General features: G+C 44.9%; 1 protein-coding gene across 3 annotated transcripts in view; it reads left to right on the forward strand.

Moving 5' to 3' along the window:
* CHN2 (chimerin 2) overlaps positions 1-14,442 on the forward strand; it is a gene marked incomplete at both ends in the record, with an annotated part of 270,186 nt that overhangs the window by 160,734 nt on the left and 95,010 nt on the right. The window lies entirely within an intron of this gene.

The following is a 14,442-nucleotide window of genomic DNA, read 5'->3' on the forward strand; positions in this document are numbered from 1 at the left end:
TTAGCAAGGCCCTCCGTAACTCGGTGAGACCCTGCATGAAAATAAACAAAAAATAGGTCTGGGGGTGTAGCTTGGAGGTAGAATGTCCCATACCCAGTACCATAAAAAAAAAAAAAATTGAAGGCAGGACTGAGACTGTATTTTCTGTTTTTATCCTGACCAATTTCTTTAATAGCCAGATAATAATCTTCAAACTAAGGGCCCACAGGTCCCTGTTTTATTTTTGTTATTAACTTTGATTAAATGTAGAGAAGCAGAGAGGTTTCAACATACCACATGTACCAGTCAAGAAGGAAAGACTTTAGTTCCAACACTCAGGAGGTTCATTCAACAGCATCAATACTTTCTGGATCCGGTTTGAACCTGTTTCAAAGACTTAGGGACATATATAACTACATCTTAAGCTCTAATTTAGCCTAGCAGTAATAACTATTTCTACATAAAATATTTTCTGTGGAAGTACACTTATCAGGAAATCTCAGTTTTACCACATTCTGGACTTCCTAAGAATATTACTAGACAGAAGAAATTATCTCATAATTATGAAAAAATCCAAGATGAGTTTCAATTTATTAGTCTGATCTGCCCCTGTTGCTAACTTTATAGTCTGCTGGCCTTCAGTGTTAAATAATATTAAAATAGGAAAAGATAGGAAGTTAGGTGCAGTGGCACACACCTATAATTCCAGTGCTTGAGAGTCTGACACAGGAGGATCACAGGTTCAAGGCCAGCCTCAGCACAGCAACTTAGACCCTCAGCCACTTAGGGAGACCCAGGTTCAAAATAAAAAAGGACTTGGGATAATTTAGAGGTAGAATGCTTCAGCGTTCAAACCCCAGTACCAAGAGAGAGAATAAACATAAATCTTTAAGTGAAATACTCTAAATAATGGTGTTTTCACTGAGATTTAGGAAACAAGCCAGTAAACATTCCTTTACTCCTGATTTTAATTTAATGTTTCTACAGCAGAACAATTATAACCATATGTAGAGATATAAGGTGCTTGGATACCTAAAGGAGCACAACCAAGACTTCTCCCCGGGGCCATTAACAAAGGTTCGCCAGGCAGGGCTGTGCACAGCTCTCGAAGCCACGTGGGAACAGCGGCGGCCATTCATTTGTTCCTGTACTCAGCAGGACTCTCCGGAGAGCCTGATTCCTTTCAACTTTGGTGTAGACATTGGAAATATAACCAAGAACTTGGCTCCTGGCATGCTCAGTGTCGCACTAGAAAGGAAGAAAAGTACGATATAACGAAATACGTATTTAAGGTTTTACCTCTGTAGGTGCATGTGGGGGTGTGAGAGAGAAAACCTCTTTGCTTCTCAAAACCCCGAAGACCTTGTCACTTGTCCTTTGAGCCAGGAGGAACGTGAGCAGAGGAGATGGGCGCCTTCAGATGTCTTCTTAGAAACTCTTCCAAGTCACAGTGCCCGCTGTGACTCCATTTAAGATGGCGCGTCCATCACTGTCCGCTGTCATTGAAGACCATGGGGTGTGGCTTTCCTTCTGCTCTTCTGCTCTCCTCTGACTCTTAAGCCAAGCTTTTCAACTTTCCACCTTTACCGCTTGATCCCTTCATAACTGGGGCCTGGTTGGTGCTTGAGCCTTAGCCAGCTGGCCTACAGAAGTCCAATGCCCCGTTCCTACCACAACCCTGATGTGAAATGGAGACTCATCGGCTCCATTTCTTACCCACACAGCATGGGGCCCAGCCGGCCAGGCAGGTGTCAGGTGATACAGGGTCAGGCTTGCTGGAGGAACAGGTGCAGCCCAGGTGGGTGCCAGCAGCCTCTCTTTGTCTTCCAGTCTGAGTTAACTGTAATTCCTTCCCAAATTGCCAGGCCTCCCAGAACTTGGCCTCTGGAGAGTGGTAGTCCTGCCTCCTCTTGGATGCTGGGGAAACCGAAACCCTTTTTCCTGCTGCAGACGGTGTTTAGTCAAACGATTTTGCTGGCCACGCACCTGCCTGCTCGGGGGACGTGCCTAATGAAGACAGAAAGCCTTCCCATTAGAGCGTATGGCCAGAGATGGAAGAATTATTAACACATTTACATATAGTCACATAGACTGTTTCGTTTGAATGATGAATTATTTTTGCTGTACATTTTTTCCTAGTTCATCTGTCCTCTTAACTAATAGGAGTCCACATTCTGGGGAGAGGGGAAGTGTGGATTGAACCCAGGGGCATTCTGCTTCTGAGCTAGACCCCCCATGCCTTATTTTATTTTGAAATAGGGTCTTGCTAAGTTGCTGAAGCTGGTTGGTCTTGAACCTGTCTCAGCCTCCCAAGTGCTGGTCTTACAGGCATGTGCCACTATGCCTGGCTCATATCTTCCCTCTACACACAGCTTTCTGCCCTCCTCGTTAGCTTTCAGTCCATCTCTTCCCAGCCTTCCTTCCCTGGTCCTGGCTGACTTTCTCTAGCAGCCTCATTCTCTGTTGTCTCTCTACAAACTATGTTGGGATAGGGTCTTTAAGTTCACAGGATAAGGGCCCACATTTGGGAAAATGCACTGTGCAGTTGCATAGATAAGACACACTGTCGATCCAGGGTAAAGCCACAGAGAACCTGACTTGATAACCGATCACAGGAGATGCCAGCCCCCTAGTGAGACAAGGGTACAGGCTGACTCTGCAAAGTCCAGCAAGCTAGCAGGCCCGAGAGGAAAGGGGGCTCGGCTGCAGGTCGGCTTGGTCTCCTCTTGACTTCTGGTTGCACTGCCTTCTCGCTGTGTGACTTAGAGCAAATTTCTTACTCTCCAGGGAGATGGAGACGGAACCTAAAAGTAAACACTGGCTTTTCAAATTTACTATCAATATGGGAAGCATCTAGTGTGGTTCTTGGGCCATAATTGACACTCAGTTGATGCTCCCAGTTTAAGACAGATTCAGAAAACTGTCAAGAGCGGGCTGTACGACAGTCACTGGAGACAGTCAGAGCAATGGCAGCTCCTTGAATAAGAGGGCAAAATGACATCGATGAAGAACAGAATGAGATGCCTGGGTCAGGAACTAAACCACCAGGACAGAAGGTCCTGAGGACGAGGAACAGAAGCCCAGCGCCAGTCAAGCCAGGCAGGGTCGGCCACTGAAGTAACAGTTCATTGCCTTCTTGAGCCGCGTTGCTGTGAATTAATATTTATGGGGCTTCGCGGCACCTGGCACTCTGCGGGCACTTCCTGAGTGCTCCTTGCCAAGAGACACAGAACGCCTTCCAGGATGCAAACTCCTCACTTGCCCTTTCTGTCAAGCATCAATCCGTCACTCACAAGCATTTATTAATTACCAAATGTGTGCCTGGGTGGCCTGCCAGAACTGTGCAAAATACTGACTCCTGAAGTCATTGCTCTAGCTAAGACCTCTCCCCTGGGCTCCAGATGCCTCTGTCCATCTGTCCACTTGGCCTCGGCAAGTAAATATCCCATAGTCCTCCAGGAGCCTATGTCCAAAATAGACCTGGGTCCCCTCCCGTCTGTTCAGCGGCACCTGACTTCAGAAACCTGGACCCTCCTCGTTCCCTCTTACCCCTTCTCTTCTGTTCTTTGAGCAGAAGATGGTGGAGCATACCTGTGATCCAGTACTCGGGAGACTGAGACAGGAGGATCACAGGTTTGAGAACAGCCTCAACCGTGTAATGAAACTCTCAGCAACCTAGCGAGACCCTGTTTCCAAATCAAAAATAGAAGGGCTGGGTGGGGGATGTATCTGGGAGATAGAATGTCCCTGGATTCGATTCCCTATACCACAAAAACAAAGTGTCACTTTGACCTCCAAATACATCCTGCATGGCTTGCTTCCCTCCAATCCATGGCCAGCATGTGGTTGGCGCCAACTTAGTTTCTTGCCTGGGATGGTGCAAGTCAGGGGCCTCCTGCCTGATCTCCTGGCTTCCCACTCTCCTGCAGCCAAAATTCACATACGCACACACGCACGCACGCACGCACGCACGCGCACGCTCCACTCATCAGACGGGAGCCCAGATCATCACTGTTACACACCAGTCAAGACCTTCCAAAGCTTTTCCTCACTCTTAGAGTAAAACTTCTTGCTATGGCCCCAGGGACACAGCCCGTACCCTGCTGCCCCGTTCTTCTTGGACTGCCGGCCCTTTGCCTGCAATCCCCTTCCCCAGGCTCTGGGCAAGTCCAAGCTTCAGATCACATATCACCCAATAACAGAGGCCCTCCCTGAACCCCATAAAATGAGCAGCACCTCCACCATCTTAGCTATTCTCTTGTGTCACCCTATTTATTTCGTCTGTACTTTAGTAATCCCATTTTGTCCCCAGAGACATGTTCTGAGACATCCTGTGGGTGTCTGAAATGGTGGCTAGTACTGAACCCTGTACATACTATATTAGTTTTTTCTTATCCATATACCTGTGATAAAGTTTAACAGTAAGAGACTAGTGATAATAATAACACAGAACAGGCTGGGCCTGGTGGCAACGTGCCTATGATTCTAGTACTTGGGAGGCAGAGGCAGTGGGATTGGAGGTTTGAGGTCAGCCTTGGCAACACAGCAAGATCCTGTTTCAAGATAAAATATAAAACAGGGCTGTAGATGTGGCTCAGAGGTAGAATGTCCCTGGGTTCAATCCCCAGTATCACAACCAAAAGAAAAATAAATAAAAATAAAACAGAAGCCAGGCGTGGTGGCGCATGCTTGTAATCCCAGCATTTGTGAGGCTGAGACCTGAGGGTGGCGGTTCGCAGACAGCCTTAGCCACTTAGTGAGGCCCCTGTAACTTAGTGAGTCCCTGTTTCAAAATAAAGAATAAAAAATAGGGCAGGGGTTGTATCTCAGAGGTCAAATGCTCCTGGGTTCCATCCCCAAACCCACTAAAATAAAATAAAACAATTTAATACTTACTGTAAAGTAAGTTACTTAAAACTTACTAGTTGTTTATTTCTGAAATTTCCCATTTAATATTTTCAAACCATGGTTGATCACGAGAACTGGAATTGCAGAAAGAGAAGCTGCAGACATGGGACGACTACTTAAGACACTCGCTAATATACTTTCTGAACATATGCCTTGAATTGTTGCTTGTACTTCTCTCCGCAAAAGAATGCATGCTCCAGAAACGTGGACAGCCTTAATCAGAGGCATGTTCCTGGCATGCAGCAGAGCCCAGCACAGTGGGTAATCCGTAAACATGGAGGAAATTCATAAAAAAAAATTAAAAAGGCTAGATATCGCTAACGTAAGGAGTTGAGAGGCCTCAAGCTATTACTAATAGCATATCAGGTTTATTCAATGCTGTGATTAGGGTAGGGAGTTGGGCTTTTGGCAGTTGGTAAGGTTCTTAAACACAGACTAATATTTTTTCCTGGAATAGTCCAAGTTTCTTTTAGGCCTTTCCAAAAGGCCAAAATGTCAAGATTTACTTGCGTGACTAGCTTAAAGTCTAATTTCACTAGAATTACCGAAAGGCTATACCAAACACGCAGAAACCCTTTTGTGACTAGAAATGGTTCGGTGTCATTTGTCTCTTTTGAAATTGCTGGAGTCTAAAGAGAAGAAGTAAAATGACATACTATTATTGCAGATTGTTCCCCATTTCCTGCAACTTCATTTCTTGACACAGAATAATCTATTTCAAAAAACCGTATTTTTTTAATACAAACGTGGATTGTGGGACTTTTCTAGAGTTCATGATCAGAGCCAGTTTTGTTCTTGGCTGTCAGAAGTTAAAGAACAGGTAACAATGGCCAGTCTTACACCGAAGTGGTGCCTCGCTACCTGTGTTCTCTCCCAGAGAACTGCATTCATTTTTAAACGCTGCTTGAAATAGTCCTTCCTTCTTTGTGCATATTTTCCCCAGTTTTTTTGGTGTCGCTAAATATCTACCAATTTAATCTTTATCTGTAAAATTCTTCTTTGGAGCCCACACAAGCGTTCTGTCCCTTCATTACATCTTCTAAGTTTTCATTCATCCGCCTAGACTTCACAGTTGTGTGGCTCTGGGTGTTGGTCTTGTCTTAAGCATGTCAGGAGATGTTAACAAGCGATCGTGGTTTTCCAAATCGTTCTCGACTCGCTGGAAACTTTCAAATGAAATATTTTAAGAAAGTTCAAAGGAGTCCCCCTCTTCCATATTCATCAACAATAAATGTTTTAAAACAAAGTGCATTTGGTGGGACGTGAAAATCCTGCTTATTCCAGACATCTAGGCACGTACATCTTTAAAGCCATGAGATTGATTCTGCAAGTCACATACAAAATCAATTGCATTACCCTTTAATTGGCCTCATGTGTAGTAATCAGAAGGCTATTTCTTCCCTGGTAAGAAGTATTTCTATTCTTTTCATCCTAGATCTTCTCCACTGGTCTCTTTTTTTCTTTGTAATATTGACACATCCAAGAATAAAGGGCGGCTTCTTCATCATCTTTGCTCCCGGCTTTCACCTCCCTCATGAGGCAACAGCCTTTTTTCTTGTGATTTTTGTTCTGAACGAGACCTTTTTGGTTTTAGACTTTCTGTAGGATAGTCAAGAAAACCCTCTTGCAAAATTGATGTTAGAGAAAAAAGTTGACATAGGAGTTTTTGCTTCCTAAAAATAAAACCAAATGTTTTGAGCTTTTCTTCATAAATATTTCCTTCTTATTGATAAGTACTCTGATCCACCAAAATGCATCACCTTCCCCACCAGAAAAAAAGCATTTATTCTCTTTGGAATGCTTTGAACCTCCTCTGAGGTAGCGCCGACTCCGCGAGTGTGCATCTGGAACCTATGTAGACGTTTTGAAGGTGAAGCCCGAAGCAGTGTCCAGGGGTCTGGAGGAGGGGGCTGGATCATGCCCACAAGGAGCAGCACGTCTGCCAAAGCATAAATTGAGATAAAAGTGCAATGAGGAAAATAAAGTGGAGATTAAATGGTGATCAGTAACAGGCTCTCAACAGCTTAGTGAGACCTTGTTTCCAAATAAAATATAAAATAGGTCTAGGAGGATAGCCCAGAGGTAGAAAGTCTCTGGGTTCCACCCCTAGTACCACCAAAAAAAAAAAAAAAAAGTCCAACTTAAATACATGTATTCCATTATGTACATAATTACTTGCAATGGCATAGTATGCTGTACTGTTCGTAGTTTTAGAAAAATAACCAGTGATGGCCTTGTGTCCTGTAGAAGCTATCCTCTGTCACCCTTCACTAGCCCGTGACAACTGTGACCACAGAAACCATCTTTTTCTTGGAGGGCTGGGAGTGGGGTGACCCAAACTGAGACAGAACTTTTACGAGGAATCTGGGCCATTTGGAAGGCCAACCTTACGCTGTTGTTAGTGTTAGATTGTCTGGCCTCAAACCTCCTGTTACAATTGAATTGCCATTGTGACAGTGCTGAGAAGTGGGACCTTCAGAAGCCTTCAGGTCACTGGGGCGCAGCCCTCATGAATGGATCCGTGCAGTACAGCCATCCAGGGAGCAGGTATCTTTTACACGGGCTGAGGTGGGCAGGACTTCCTGTTCCCTGCTTCTCACTGGTCCTTCCGCCATATTGTAGGGCATGAAAGCCTTTGCCAGATGCCAGTGCCATGCCTGCAGCCTTCGCAGCCTTCAGATCCATGCACCACATAAACTTCTATCATTTATAAATTACCCCATCTGTGGTATTATGTTATAGTTGCAAGGTGGATGAAGACAGCAGACAAACAGAAAGCAAATATCACGCTCCACCACGGAGCTGGCCATGGGTAGCTGTGGAGAAGAGGAGCAGGTGCCTAGCACTGGATGCCCTGGTGGGGTTTTAAAGACATGCTTCAGGATTCTGCTCACTGAGTGAACTGCAACTGGGAAGTAATGCTGATCAAAGCAGGTCACAGTTTATTCTGGATGAGCCTTGTCACCCAGGGGACTGTGGCTCAGCTGCCCCAGCATGGAGACACTTGAAAACCAATTTCTAGTCTTGACTCTATTTTCCATCAGAAAAAAATGTGGGTGGTGTAACGGATAGCGCAATCTCAGGCAGTCCCCACTTGAACAGGACTACCCTGAATGACATGGCTTCATTATTTACTCATTGTCCATCTTTTCCTAGCAACGAGAGCTAACGTGCATGCTCCGGGCACTAGGTCAAAAGCTTTACGTATGTTAGCCCCCACAGCAATCCCACGAAAAGTGTACTCCCTCTCATTCTACTTGAAAGGAATGAGACAAGCAGTGTGAGAGAGACAAAGGCCAGATTCCCACCCAGATAGTCCACGGCCAGGGCTCGGCTTCTAACCCAGTGCTTCTCTGGTTTAGCAAGAGCATCACCCGAGAACCTGTCAGGGATGCAGATTCTCTGGTCATACCTGCAGAATCAGAATGTCTGGAGCTGGGGCCCAGCAACCTGAGCTTTAACCAGCTCTGCCAGGTGGGAGGGGGCCTGGAGCTCACTCAGGGGAGAGGGGCAGCGTTTTACGGATTCTTCTTGATCCTGTCTGCTATTCCACGTGCCTTCCCTATGTCCTAAGGAGAGAAGAATCAAGAGGCTTTTGCCGCCTGATACTGGTTGCCCTGCACTGTGCTAGACTTTCTTGAATTTCAAAGCAGACACCAAGTCATCCTCTGTTTCTTCTAAAAGTACTAATTCTGGATGTTATTTTTCATCTTTTAAAACCATGCTTTCACTTTTCTGTGTCTAACTCTCCCACACTCTCTTACACCGCAGAGATCAAATGTGAATCATTGTAAGCGAAGGCTTAATTTAGCTGGATCCCCTGACTCCATCCTCATCTGTTTTCTGGTATTATACCTCCACGGTTATGTCTGTATCGCAGGTTAACATAACTGTTCAAACTCAGTTCTAACAAGATGGCTCATATTCATGCTTATTCACGTGCAGGATATACTGTTATGAAAGTCGGCTCTTTGGGAATGTTCTAGATATTTTGCTTACCTATGACTATGTACACATCATCATTGCTAAATTTCCTCTGGTTTTGTGTACATCTTTTTATTAATAAAGATAACGAATTCGTTGCCATTATGTTCAGAATACTTTGAATCACATTTTCTTTTCTCTAAGATGCTTGGTCCATTAATCAGCCAATCATTCGTGTGTTTAATGAGTATCTCTTGATTCAGGATGTTAGGTGACTAATTTGCTAATAGAAAACAATCCAGAAGTGACACTCCTTCAGCGCTGCCTCCTCGCCTCAGTCTACCACTCCCCTGTCATCTCCAGGCTGACATTGACCGAGCCATTGGTAATCAGTCACCTTCGGCCATGTCCTTTAACAGATCAGCCTCACTCACCCTCAACTCTGAGCACACCGCATCTTCCCTGTCTTGTTGAACAGAATAGCAAGCTTTGCTTTAGCGATGGTATCTTTTTCCTCTTCCTTATTTACATGGCCAGTGTCATCTCCCTATCTACTATAGAAGGAAATTAAATAGCCTTGGCACAGCTTGACAAAGGCGTGTTGGTTTACATCCAGCACCTTGTGTCCTTCTAGGTAATTACACATCGATTGTTTGATGAATCAGTCCTGCATCTTCCTGGATATTTCTACCAAGGCTCAAATTACCCTTCCAGAGTGTGCCTTTGCTCTGCTGAGGGGCTCAGAAGTCCATAACTCCTCAAAGACCAAGGTTAATGCTGTCTTGTCAACAGCTTTCAATTCAAGAATGCAGATCAGACACTGTTGTGTTTCAATAATCTCCACTGTATAAAAATAGAATTTGATCATTTTCTGCCTTACTTCACTGTGGTGTTTTAAGTTGGCACCAATATACCATAGCTGAAAAACTAATGGTTCTCTCCTAGTGTAGGAAATGAAAAGGCATGCTCACAAACAGATTATTTAAAGCCAGGTGTGGTGGTACACACTTGTAATCCTAGCATTTGAGAGGCTTTGATCGCTGTTCGCGGACAGCCTCAGCTACTTAGTGAGGCCCTTTGCAACTCAGTGAGACCCTGTTTCAAAATAAAGAATAAAAAATAGGGCTGGGAGTGTAGCTCAGAGGTAGAGTGCCCCTGGGTTCCATCCCCAGTACCTCAAAACAAAACAAAACAAAAAAACCCAAGAGATTATTTGACACACACACACACACACACACCCTCCCATTAAATTAAAAGGACCATGAGGTATTGGCAAACTCTGTGCTTTGAGCTAACTGCAAAATGTCCTAAAACTGAATTTTGGAAATGGGCTCTCACATCTATTGGTCTAGAAGAGGCACTGGAAAACTTCAGGTCACTGACTATTTTGTAATCAAGTTTTATTGGAGCCTATCAGTGCTCACTCCCTTCTGTATATTGTATGGGTGCTTTCAGGATTCTGTGGCAGAACTGGATGACATGGTCCTCCAAGCCTAAAGATTTCCTAGCTAGCCCTTGCAGGAAAAAGTTAGTCGATCACTATCTCTGCAGCAAATGTAATTTTGAAGAGTGAGTTAATACAAATAAAACAGAATAAATGAGCTGGCACCCATCTACTCGAAGTATTGGTCTTGAATTTCTACCATCTCCTAAATACTATGTAGTGTTATAAAAAAGAAAATGCCAGCTCTATAATTTGGGAAGGATTTTATTCCAAGCCATTCTAAGGAACAGCTTGGCCTCCAGATTTAGCACATGTAAATGGTGGGAGAGGCCAAGACACTCACAAGAGGCAGGTGCTCGTCTCCTTGCTCGTCTCCTGGTCATTTTATCCCTTGCCAAGAACTGGCAGCCTGTTAGAAGAGGTGGCACGGTGCCCTGGAGCAGGGAGCCAGAGGGGTGTGTGGGGTTGTTTTTGGGAAACATCACCTAAGCATGTAACCAACCTCCCTTTCTTCAATCTCAAGAACAAAGCTAGTATTACCCTCCTACCTAAAGTGTCTATGCTATAAATTCTAATTTCTAGTAAGAATGACTTGCAAGGTGAAGAGTGCTATGTCTGCAGCTCCCAAACCCATTTTTGTAAAGTTAAGTGAATGGGCAATAAAGGCATAAACAAATAGGAATACCATAAAATAATATGGAATATAGCCAAGCTGTATGCATGCACGTTATAAAGATGTTTCAACCTTTCATCTATCCTATCAAATGTTGGAAAATTTTTATACTAAAGTGTCAAGAAGAGAAAACAAAGACTGTTTGTACTGGAAGAACAAAGTTCAGGTGTGCTCTGGCCCAGGAACAAAAATATCCCCCGGGGCGTGCAGCCTGACGGGCAGGAGAGCAGCTCCGTGTCTAGGCTGCAAAAGCACCAAAGTCATGCTCAGGAATCCACAATGTGGACTAGAGAAGTTGTCATAAAAAGAGTGGGTGGGAGCGAGGACAGATATTAATAAGGCACTTTCACTCTTATCTACCATCATATCGGGAATTATCAGTGGTTGCCTGTCTTAAATAATAGAAAACGGACTTCTAGATTTTATGGCATTGTTATGATATAGAGAACTGACTGTGGGCCCGAGGTCAGGGACTGGCTTTCAACTCTGAGTCTGCTGCTGGCCTTGGTGACCTATCACAGCAAAGGAGCTACCCACTCTGGGCTGCGCTTTCTCACCTGTGGGAAGGATGCAGGGATACAAGGCACACCTTCCGGGTAGAAGAACAAACGCACAGCACTCTGAAGGCATTCGGGAGGCTGAGACAGGAGGATCATGGTTCGCGGACACCCTCAGCTGCTTAGCCAGGCCCTTTGCAACTCAGTAAGGCCCTGTTTCAAAATAAAGACTAAAAAATAGGGATGGAGGGTAGCTTGGAGGTAGAATTCCCCTGGGTTCCATCCTCAGTACTAGGGGGGAAAAAAAGCCTCCATAAGGGGGCTAGTTTTTTTTTTTTTAAGTGAATGAACATTTCACCAGTCAAGTCTCATTTCTTCCATCTCCCAAGCTCTGTCTACCTGTCTCTCTCTTTGAATATATTCATTTTTTCCATTACTTTGAGCGTGTAATATTCTTGCACTTCTAGAAGGGGGAGAAAGAAAAAGAAGCTTCCAGGAGAAGAATAAGAATGATAGACATTCTTTGCTTTTTCCAAAGTACATACAATACCACTTAACCCAAATAGCATTAAGCTTTGGAGGAAGGCATTTACCAACAGGAGAGAGGACTTGGACGAGCTCACCCAGTCTCTCCCCTCTAGAAATTCAGCAGCGGTGCTTGTTTTCCTTTGATTTGATTCGATTCTGTTGGGTACTTCAAGCTCTTTGGGCCTGAGACGTATGTGGAGAATTTAACAAGCGTTCTGAGGATAATAATGAAGATGAATTACTGATGGGAAAGTGAAGCCTCTTAGAAAAGGTTAAAAGAACAAGGATTATTTAGTTTGAAGAACAGCAGTCAGGTGGCAGAGATGTCTCTAATAATGGGGTCTTTATTCTGTAGAGAAGAGGCTCAGATTCTCATTTGCACTGAAGACCCAAGGAAGGGAAGAAGCAAAAATTTGAAACACAAGGGATATGAGGTTGGATAGTAAGATAAAATGTTCATCCATGATTCAATCCTGGATTTTGATTTCTCTTCACAAGACTTTGTGAGCCAGGCGTGGTGGCGCACGCTTGGAATCCCAGCATTTGGGAGGCCGAGACAGGAGAATTGTGGTTCACGGCCAGCCTCAGCTACTTAGTGAGGCCCTTTGCAACTCAGTGAGACCCTGTTTCAAAATAAAGAAAAAAAAAATAGGGCTGGGGGCGTAGCTCGGAGGTAGAATGATGCCCCTGGGTTCCATCCCCAGTACCGCAAAAAAAAAAAAAAAAAAAAAGACTTTCTATTTTTAAATAAGATGCCTTCTAATAGGAGATATCAGAAGGATGGGCAGGCCAACATAGCATGTTTAATTTTCCTTCCCTGCTGGGAGGCCAGCCAATCTGGCCAATGTGGCCTCTGCGGGATTTGGCTCGATGGGAGGAAACAGCCATTTGGTTTGGAATTGTGGCATCAGGATGTCAGAGGGTGAGGGCAGAGCTCCAGTCTGGAGTGCCAGGTCAGAGCCTAATTGGGTTGTCCAAACAAGGAGGGCAGTGGTGTGTTGGGAGCCAATATGTGGTTGCAAGGGACCACAGTGCCATGGTGATGCAGCAAGGGGAGGGGTCAGATGTGCAGCTGGGAAAATGAGCAGGGCACCATCGTGCCTGGGCCTCTGAGCCAAATCCACGTAGAGGTCCTGGGAAGGTGCCGACTTTCTAGGACAGTGTGCATCTTCTCAGGGTTTTGGAATCACTGCCCCAAGCATGTTTTCCAGGCCTGGGTATGAGTCAGAATCCACCTGGTGAGCTTGGAAAACCATACAGAGGCATGGCTCTGCTGTAGGAATTAATAGGAGTAGTGCTTAGAATTCCATCATGAACACAGAAACCCTGCTGGGTACATCTGGCACCCAAAGAGAGGGAGGAAGGGAGGGCTGGAGGATGATGGGAAGGACACGAGGAAATCCCCTGAACAGGAAGAAAAGCTGATCAAAGGATTTCAAAAAGGATGTCCAGTAAGACATCTCCAGGGGTATCCGGTCCAGGACTGAGGTTCCTCAAGCAACAGAGGGGGAGGGTTAGCACCAGAGAACCAGGGTAATCTAGCCTGCCTGTGCCCTGCTTAGTCCTTTAGCAATGAATATGATAATGTATCTCACCTCTGGAGAGGTGGTGAGGTTTGAATGATGCAGGTAAAGTACTTAATGCCTGGGACATAGTAAGTTTTTTTCTTTTTCTTTTTTGTGATACTAGGGATTGAACCCAGGGGCATTCTACCTCCGAGCTACACCCCAACCCCCTTTTTTTGGTGATACTGGGGTTCCTGGAAACCCTTCTACCTCCAGGCTACACTCTCAGACCTATTTTTTAAATATATTTTTATTTGGAAACAGGGTCTCTTAAGCCAGCACGGCTGGCTTCAAACCTGCGCAATCCTCCTGTCTCTGCCTCCCAAGTGCGGGGATTACAAGCGTGCGCCACCATGCCCGGCTACCCCCAGCCCTTTTTATATTTTATTTTTTGAGACAAAGTCTCGCTAAGTTGCTGAGAATCTTGCTACTGTCTTTGATCTAAAGATAAAACCTGTAATACAAGTACTGAGAATACAGGTATGTGCCACCGTGCCCAGCTACGTGGTCAATTCTTAATAACTCTCAGTGGTTGTGGCTGCTAAGCTCCGCGGTGCCTGTGAACTCACTTGACAGTGTCTCCTAATGGCTTCTGTTCCTGCTGCGAATTCCAGGGGCAGAACATTGGAGCAACTTATCTGGGTTCACATGTTCAATCCCCTTGTCTAAAGAATGTGGGACCTGGATTAAGGGCTGGGTCCTGCCATTCTTTGTGTTCCTCAGTCTCTGCTGCAGATGCAGAAGGCTGGGAGAAAGAAAGTTTTGTCCCTGTGCCTTAGAGGCATAAAGTATCGAGATTTTAGCTGCAACTACTGACAGTCTTTCCATGGATGCCACTATTGAAATTTCTAAGATTCTCAGAAGAGACTTAGGAGCATTAAGAAAACCTGGTTTTCAATGAATCTGTTACTTCTTTGAAGCTGA

Source organism: Muscardinus avellanarius (assembly GCF_963383645.1).
Source record: "Muscardinus avellanarius genome assembly, chromosome: 9".
Taxonomy (NCBI): domain Eukaryota; kingdom Metazoa; phylum Chordata; class Mammalia; order Rodentia; family Gliridae; genus Muscardinus; species Muscardinus avellanarius.